This window comes from Gekko japonicus, unplaced genomic scaffold, assembly GCF_001447785.1.
Source record: "Gekko japonicus isolate JY-2015 unplaced genomic scaffold, Gekko_japonicus_V1.1 scaffold305, whole genome shotgun sequence".
NCBI lineage: Eukaryota > Metazoa > Chordata > Lepidosauria > Squamata > Gekkonidae > Gekko > Gekko japonicus.
This window is the reverse complement of record NW_015165839.1, coordinates 344,860-353,986: the sequence shown is the minus strand read 5'-3', so window position 1 is coordinate 353,986 and position 9,127 is coordinate 344,860. Positions and strand designations below refer to the sequence as shown.

At 52.2% G+C, this 9,127-nt stretch overlaps 1 long non-coding RNA gene across 1 annotated transcript in view; it reads left to right on the top strand.

Moving 5' to 3' along the window:
• Positions 1 to 1,331: 1,331 nt before the first annotated feature.
• The window catches only part of LOC107110234, a 21,717-nt gene continuing 13,921 nt past the window's right edge, over positions 1,332 to 9,127 (top strand). The window contains exon 1 of the long non-coding RNA XR_001482509.1: positions 1,332 to 1,466. This is a non-coding gene — a long non-coding RNA (uncharacterized LOC107110234). The remainder of the gene's footprint in view (positions 1,467 to 9,127) is intronic.

The window sequence follows — 9,127 nt, the reverse complement described above, 5'->3', positions numbered from 1 at the left end:
AGATGCATGCAGATGCATGCTCTGAACATCTCTACATAAATGGCAGCTGAATTAGGAGGATTGCCAACCTCCAGGAGGGGCCTGGAGATCTCCTGCTATTCCAACTGATCTCCAAACAGTAGAGATCAGTTCCCCTGGAACAAATGGCTGCTTTGGAGGGTGGACTCTGTGGTCTTTTCCGCACTTGGATCTCATCCCTGGTTTTATCAGAGTTCAAGTCGCGATGCAATACCTTGCATTTATCCCTGGTTATAACAGCATCCGTTTATCCTGGGACAAATGTGGGGTGAAACCGGGGCGACCTCAGTGTAATGTGGAAACAAAAAATATTCCAAGATAATTACAGGGGTGAACTCGAGTGTAGTGTAGGATGTAAAAATACCCTGAGATAATTACCGGGGTGGACTCGCGTGTAGTGTAGAACATAAGTTCGGGGACAGGGCTGAACCAGGATTTAAGGTCTAGCGACATTATACCCTGCTGAGGTCCCTCCCTTCCCCAAACCCTGCTCTCACCAGGGTCCACCCCCCAAATCTCCAGGCATTTCCCAATCCAGAGCTGGCAACCCCATGCATTAGCTCGGGGTTGTCAAACATGCGGCCCGGGGGCCAGATCAGGCCCCCGGAGGGCTTCAATCAGGCCCGCAGTGGAACTGGCTGTCTTCTGCTTCTTCTTCCAGTTCTGCTGCTGCTGCGTCATCATAGGTTTGCAGCTTACAGATACACGCCTGAACAGCATGCTCAAGATTGCAACAGCACAGACATTTTGATGCAATCATTCAGAGCAAGAGGTGTCGGTTATCACACACTGTTAAATAAACGAACTATTGCAAGAGTGCTAATGTTTTACACATGTTTTTATTTTAAGTAAAACAAAACAACCCTTTGTGTCTGTGTCCTTTATAAAGTTTATATCTCTGCTACCTGGCATTACATTTTATGACACACGTGGCCCGGCCCAACAAGGTCTCATTTATGTCAGATCCGGCCCTCATAACAAATGAGTTTGACACCCCTGCATTAGCTGCTCCAGTCCAGTTCAGGGCCACAGCGCTTGTACAGATGTGACCCGAGTCCTCCACCACTGCCCGGTTTTCCACCCAGCTTGATATTTCCCCTGGCAAAGGCGAGAAAAGACAGACAAATTCTTTGCCTTCAGAGATGTGGGGGGGGGGGAGAAATCTGGGCATGGGTTTCTCAGAGTCTCATCTAATTGGTAAACAGATTGTAATGGGATCTAGTTGTGCAGACAGAACAGCTGCAACTTAGACATACTCATCAACATGTTTTTATTTGCGCGGGGTGGCGGGAGGGAGGCAGAAGGGGAGCGCCTCCACTGTGGCACAGATGTGCACAGACCGGCCGTTCGGTTAAAAAATGGGCACCTCCGAAGATTCCCCTCAAGGCAAAACAGAGGCGGCAAGTCGCAAAGCACGAAGCAGAAGCAGAAAAGCGAGGCTCTCCCTGGTAAATAGGGCAGCTGTGGATGGTTGTGTGAAGGCTCTTTTTAGAAGCACCAGGTCTTAGGGGCCCCGGGGGGTGGGGAATGATGACATCCCCGTAGGGTTGTCAACTCCAGTTTGGGAAATCCCTAGAGATTTGGAGTTAGTCCCTGGGGAGGGGGGAATTCGGGGAGGGGGGAGAGAACTCAGTGGGGATGTGATGCCAGGCAGTCTGCCTTGGAAAGCTGCCAAGGGAAGAGCCATGGCTCAGTGGCACTGGTGGAGCAGAAGGTCCCAGGTTCAAGCATGTGATGCTCTGTATTCTTGGTGCCTGGGGGGGGGCAACAGTGGGAGGGCTTCTGGTGTCCTGGCCCCACTGGTGGACCTCCTGATGGCACCTGGTATTTTTGGCCACTGTGTGACACAGAGTGGGGCGCGGTGGGCGACTGGGCTGATACAGGCTCTTTAGCTTGGAGAAACGATGACTGAGGGGTGACATGATTGAGGTTTATAAGATTATGCATGGGAAAGAGCAGGTAGAGAAAGAGGTACTTTTCTCCCTTTCTCACAATACAAGAACTCGTGGGCACTCCATGAAATTGCTGAGCGGTCGGGTTAGAACGGATAAAAGGAAGTACTTCTTCACCCAAAGAGTGATTAACACTTGGAATTCACTGCCACAGGAAGTGGTGGCGGCTACAAGCATGGACGGCTTCAAAAGGGAATTAGATAAGCATATGGAGCAGAGGTCCATCAGTGGCTATTAGCCACAAGGTATAGATAGGGACTTTGGGGCAAGTGATGCTCTGTCTTCTTGATGTGGGGGGGGGGCAACAGTGGGAGGGCTTCTAATGTCCTGGCCCCACTGGTGGACCTCCTGATGGCACCTGGTATTTCTGGCCACTGTGTGACACAGAGTGTTGGGCTGGATGGGCCACTGGCTTGATCCAACACTGGCTTCTCTTATGTTCTTAATCCCCAGCATCGCCAGTTAAAGGTAACATTTGAAGGGATCAGGCATCCAGAAGGGCTGTGGCTCAGTGGAAGGGCTTCCGCTTTGCATGCAGAAGGTTCCAGGTTCAATCCCCTGGCATCTACTGTTAAAAGGACCAGGTAACAGTTAAAGGGATCAGGGATCCAGAAGGGCTGTGGCTCAGTGGAAGGGCTTCCACTTTGCGTGCAGAAGGTTCCAGGTTCAAGAAGAGGAGGAGGAGGAGATCAGATTTATACCCCACCCTTCACTCAGAGTCTCAGAGCGGCTTAAAATCTTCTTTCCCTTCCCCTTCCCACAACAGACACCCTGTGAGGTAGGTGGGGCTGAGAGAGCTCTGACAGAAACTGCTCTTTCAAGAACAGCTCTGACAGAACTATGGCTTGCCCAAGGTCATCCAGCAGCTGCAAGTGGAGAAGTGAGGAAATCAAACCTGGTTCTCCCAGATTAGAGTCCACACACTTGACCACCACACCAAACTGGCTCTCAATCCCTGGCATCACCAGTTAAAGGTAACAGGTAACAGTTAAAGGGATCAGGCCTCCAGAAGGGCTGTGGCTCAGTGGAAGGGCTTCTGCTTTGCATGCAGAAGGTCCTCCCAGGTTCAATCCCCGGCTTCTCCAGTTTAAAGGACCAGGGGCTAAGGGATGGGAAAGACCTGAGATGCTGGAGAACTGACCAGTCTGAGTAAACGACACTCACCTTGATGGACCAAGGGTCTGATTCAGTATAAGGCAGCTTCATGTATCCAGGTATGCATTCATTCCTCCAGGGGAACAGATCTCGATATTCTGGAGACCATTTGTAATATCAGGAGAATTCCAGGTGCCACCTGGAGATGGGTAACCCTTCTTCCAGGCTCCTATCAGAAGCAGGCTGGACCACAAATGAACACAACCTCTCCCTCCCTCCCAGAGGAGTCCCTGGCAGGGTGTGGAAGAGTGTAATGGAGCTGGACCCTGCTGCCTCCTCCTGGCACCACTCCCAGCAGGAAGTGGGAGATGTTGGGAAATTGGTAAAAATAGTTAGATATTCAGAGGTTGCAATGGATCTTTGTTCACTGGAGAGGAGGCATTTTCTTTCTATGTAGAAAACTTTATTGCTAAAGGGAAGGGTTCACGGGAAAATCTACAAAACAATAAACGCTGAAGACTACATGCTTGCAAGAACGGACAGACACAGATAGTAATGGAGATTCTTCTTTTCTTCTTGACGCCTAGAAGGAATTCACCTGAATGCATTGACTAGTGATTGTTAGTAAATAGGCTTCAGTTTCCCGGGCTTTCTTTTCATTGGCTTTCTGCCAGGTTCCCTTCCAGGTCAGTCTAAACAATAGCACACAAGATAAGCAGATTAACCCTATAATGACTGGCTTTAGACCTTGCGACACACATATTTCCAACAGGAGGTTCCCCTGGCCTCTGCAGTAGTGATCTGCTTATGGACAGGGGCAGCTGGGGGAAGCAGAAGAAGGCCGTTCCACCGGGCTCCTTAGGCTTGACAGTTCTGGGTTGGGAAATCCCTGGAGCTTTGGGGTGGAGCCTGGGGAAGGTGAGGGTTCAGGGAAGGAGGGGCCTTAGCCATGTAGAATGCCACAGAGCTTTCCCTTCCAAAGCAGTCATTTTCGCCAGCCCAACTGATCTTTGAAGTTTGGAATTCAGTTGTAATTCCAGGAGATCCCCAGATCCCACCTGGAGGGTGGCAACCCTGGGAAGATGAGTACTCTTTCTTTTGCCTTGTCAGAGCAACTTGGAAGAAAGTCCCCCGCGTGAAAGGAGAATCAACGAGTGACATTTGTATCCATGTGATGAGATATTTCTGTTAGCTGACATAAATGCACTCCGAAAAGAAAGTCTCAAGATGATAAGAACGTCTGACCCAGCATCCTGTCTCACACAGTGGCCACCAGTTCCTCTAGAGGGCCAACAACAGGGCACAGAGGCCGAGGCCTTCCCCTGGTAAGAACACAAGAAGAACCCTGCTGGATTAGACCAATGGTCCATGTAGTCCAGCTTCCCGTCACACACATGTAGTCCAGCTTCCCTTCCTATGGAGGTCCAACAACAGGGCTTAGAGGCCGAGGCCTTCCCCTGATAAGAACATCAGAAGAGCCACGCTGGATCAAACCAGTGGTCCTTCTAGTCCAGCATCCTGCCTCAAACACGGGCCAGCCAGTTCCTCCGAAGGGCCAACAACAGGGTAGAGAGGCCGAGGCCTTCCCCTGTTAAGAACATCAGAAGAGCCCTACTAGATCAGACCAGTGGTCCATCTAGTCCAGCTTCCCATCTCACACGCTGGCCAACTAGTTGCCCATAGGGCACAGAGGCCGAGGCCTTCCCCTGATGCTGCCTCCAGGCCTTGAGATTCAGAGGTTTACGACCTCTGAAGGTGGATCACTTCCTTTTAGAAGGGAGACGGCTCTTATGATCAGAGAAGCATCTTCTAACACCACTTATGTAGCCTGCCTGTTATCAGCCAGAGCCTGGGCCTTCTCCATCACAGCTCTCAGGTGGGGTTAGACTCCGGAGATCTGGAGCAAATGGCTCTGTTGGAGGGTGGACACTCTGGCGTTATGCCCCACGGAGGCCCCTCCCATTCCCAAACCCCCTCTCCCCAGGCTCCACCCCCAAATCTCCAGAAATTGCCCAGGTTTGAGTTGGCAACCCAGGGTTGCCAGCTCTGGGTTGGGAAATACCTGGGGGTTTGGGGGGGTGGAGCCAGGGGAGGGCAGGTTTTGGGAATGGGAGGGACCTCAGTGGGGCATAACGCCGGAGTGTCCACCCTCCAACAGAGCCATTTGCTCCAGAGGACTTGAACTTGGTCATCTGGGGCTCAGTGGCAATAGCGGGAGCTCTTCACGTGCCACCGGGGAGTTGGCAACCCTGCCTCCAAACTGGACTGGGCTCAGATTGCTTGAGAGCGCATGTAAACGCAGAAACAAAAAACCCCTATCTGCTCCAAAATACACATTCCATTCTTCTGCATTTGATTCTGCCGCCACTGCATGCGGGAACTCAGAAATGCTGGATAAAGAGCCGGAAAAAGTCGATTCTTTGTGGGGCTCCAGGACCCTTCCTTTCGTTCCTTCCCCGCCAGTCCTCCCGTGAAGGTCACAGCATGCCGCAGCCCCTCCGGTGAGCGGTCCCTTTGGCTCTGCCCTCTGTTGATGCCTTGCGACGACTCTGTTGGCTTCCCGTTCCTCGTTGGATGCCACCATTAAGTGCAGCGATGGGTTTTATCAGCTGCTCCCCACAGAGAAGGAAAGGGGGGGCTTGTGGCATATGGGCCGTTGCGGCTGCTTTTTGGCTTGCATCACGGTCGTTCTGGCTGGGTTTCTTTCTCCCCCCCCCCCGGAATGGGTGCCGTGCCTCCTCTTTGCCACTTTGCTGAACTTCTGCTCCCCTGCCCTGAGCTGCAGTAGGAAACACCAGAATTAAGATCTCCCCCACCGTTCATCGCTGTACCAGAAGAATCACCAGCAGGTAAATTTCTCTACATCGGGCTGATGCTAAATGTCCCCCCCCTCCCTCAAAAGCCCCACTGGCAATCCTCTAAATGTCGCATCTGGGCTTCAGTACATTTGAGCATGTGCAGAGTTCTCTCTGGTCTCCCACATCATTGCCGTGGTTCTGAGCTTTGCTTGTTTCAAGTGCCTGCAATGCCATCTGCACTTCTCCAGTGCCAATTCTTCCTTTCAAGAGCTTTCATGGGAGCCCATTCCATGCTATTCTTTTTTAAAGATGTGTAACGTAAGGAGCTTTCTAAAAAGTCGGCAGGAGTACACCTCTAAAGTTTTTCTGGTGCGATTCCAAGGAGGAGGATTACGAACTCTTGAAATCAAGAGGGGAGGGGCTGTGGCTCAGTGGTACCTGCTCGCAGGGGTCCTTTCGTAGAAAAAGAGCTAGGAGAACTCATTAGCATAACTCATTAGCATATGCCACACCCCCGACATCACCGGAAGTGTGTCATAAGGCCACACCCCCTGACATCACCGGAAGTGTGTCATAAAGCCACACACCCCGCCCACAACGGTCCCGGCCGCCGACGCCGGCCTTGCAGCTCCACTGCCGAGCCCCATGAGGGGCCCGGCGGTGGACCTGCAAGGCCGCGGGAGTGCAAGGAAGCCCCGCGAAGGCCCTCCCTGGCCCCAGGCAGGCAGGGGTGGGGAGAGGCGGGGAGGAAGCAACTTGCCCTCCCTCTTCTCCGGCCTCCTCCTGGCTGAATGAGGGTCGGAAGTGGGGCGGCCGGAAGCGGGGGGCGGGGCTTCGTCATGTGCCCCGCCCCCGTACCTCACCCGGGGGAACTGCGATCCCCCGCAATCCCCCCTGAAATGACCTCTGCCTGCTCGGCACCTGCTCGGCATGCAGAAGGCCACTGGCTCAATCCCCGGCATCTCCAGTTCAAAGGAGCAGTCAATAGGTGATGTGAAAGACCTCAGCCTGAGACCCTGAAGAGCAGCTGCCAGTCTGAGTAGACAGTATTGACCTCAATGGTTCAAGGGTCTGATTCATAGAATCACAGAGTCGGAAGGGACCTCCTGGGTCATCTAGTCCAACCCCCCTCCTACCCACAATGCAGGAAATTCACAAATACCTTAGTGCCTTCAGTAGAGGGCAGATTCAGGTGCTCTGGGGAGGGGCCATGGCTCAGTGGTACAGTGTCTGCTGGGCACACAGAAGGCCCCAAATTCAATCCCCAGCAGCCTCTCCAATTGAAAGCATTAAGTAGCAGGTGATGAGAAAGAACTCCACCTGAGACCCTGGAGAGCCAGTCTGAATAGGCAAAAAATGACTTCGATGGATCAAGGGTCTGATTCAGCAGAAGCCCGCTTCATGTGAAAACAGGGAGACACTTCTGTCATTCATCCTCTTTGGGAAAGGGCCATAGCTCTGTGGGAGAACATCTGCTTGGCACGCAGAAGGTCCCAGGTTCAATCCCCGGCGTCTCCAGTTTAAAAAAAGAACCAGGCAGTCGGTGAAGTGAAGGACCTCTGCCTGAGACCTTGGAGAGCTGCTGCCAGTCTGAGTAGACAATACTAAATTTGATGAACTAAGGGTTTGATTCAGTGTAAGGCAGCTTCATGTGTTCAGGGAGGGGGCATGACTCAGTGAAAGAGCCTCTATTTTGCATGCACAAGGTCCCAGGTTCAATCCCCGGCCTCCCCAGTGAAAAGAACCAGGCAGGAGGTGATGAGAAAGACCTCTGTCTGGGACCCTGGAAAACTGCGGTCTGTGTGTAAAGACAATATGACCTTGATGGACCAAAGGTCTGATTCAGTATATGGCAGCTTCATGTGTACAGGTGTGTACCTGGGACCAGGGTGGGACCTAGGAGCTGAGCACAGCACTTTCCAGTGGTTTTGGGGCAGGAGGCAGCGACTGATGGTGAGCCGAAGCACTGATGCCAGCATGGTTTTGGCCAGCCAGGATGCGTATTGCCCAGCAGTTTCGGGTGCATCTGGGGATGGAAATCAACTGGGAAAGTAAGGTGGACAGCTAAAACCTGGGCTGCAAAAGGAACATCTGAGTATCTGCTGGCTGAAGGGCAGGAAGAACCTCTGCTTTTGTGGCAGCCAGCCCCAAAAGCAACACCGTTGCAGGTAGGGTTTGGAGCGTCGGGTTGACAACCTCCAGGTGGGGATCTCCCAGAATTATAGCTGATCTCTAGACAGCAGTGATCAGTTCCCCGGGGGGGGAGGAGGAGGCTGCTTTGGAGAGTGGATTCTATGGCATGATGCCCCGCTGGAGTCCCCCCTCTCATAGTTTCTGAGTTCCACACACACTCTGCTTTAAATTGGAGCTTCCATGTGTGAAAAAGCCTCCAGATGAGGGTAAAGGCAAGGAGGCAATGGAGCCAGTCTGGTGTAGTGGTTAGGAGCACGGACCCTAATCTGGGAGAACGGGGTTTGATTCCCCACTCCTCCACATGTAGCTGCTGGGTGACCTTGGGCAAGCCACAGTTCTCTCAAAGCTGTTCTCTTAAAAGCAGTTCTCAAAAGAGCTCTCTCAGTCCCACCTACCTCACAGGAGATTGTAAGCTGCTCTGAGACTCCGAGTGATGGGTGGGGTATAAATCCAATCTCCTCCTCCTCCTCCTCCTCTTCTTCTTCCTCTTCCTCCTCCTCTTCTTCTCCTCCTCCTCCTCAAAGGAGGAGAAAGGCCAGATAAGGGTCTGCTCTGTGTCTGAGCTCCAAACGAGTTCCCGGCATTTTCCCCATTGGAGAGACAAGCCCGTCTACTTCTCGTCAATGGAAATAAAACGTATTAAGAGGGACTTTCTTGTGTCTGTTAATAAAGCTTCCCATGACCCTTTTGGTTCCCGTACGAATCCATCCTCAGCTAAGTGATGGAAAATGAACTCATTAATGGCCGGGGCCTTTTCAGTCGATATAGGAAATCGATTCTGAGCGATGAAGAGATTCGTGGGGAGAGACACAAGTTGGAAAATTCGGGCCATGGATGTCCAGGAGAAATTAACAGCAGACCTGCAAAACTGGCTTAGGAATTCCAAGAGGTCTACCACCGAGGAAGTTCTGCCCTGACCTGGATGGCCCAGGCTGGCTTAATCTCATCAGATCTTGGAAGCTAAGCAGGGTCAGCCCTGGTGAGTACTTGGGATGGGAGACCACCAAGGAAGTCCAGGGTCACGACGCAGAGGCAGGCAATAATAATAATAATAATAATAATAATAATAAT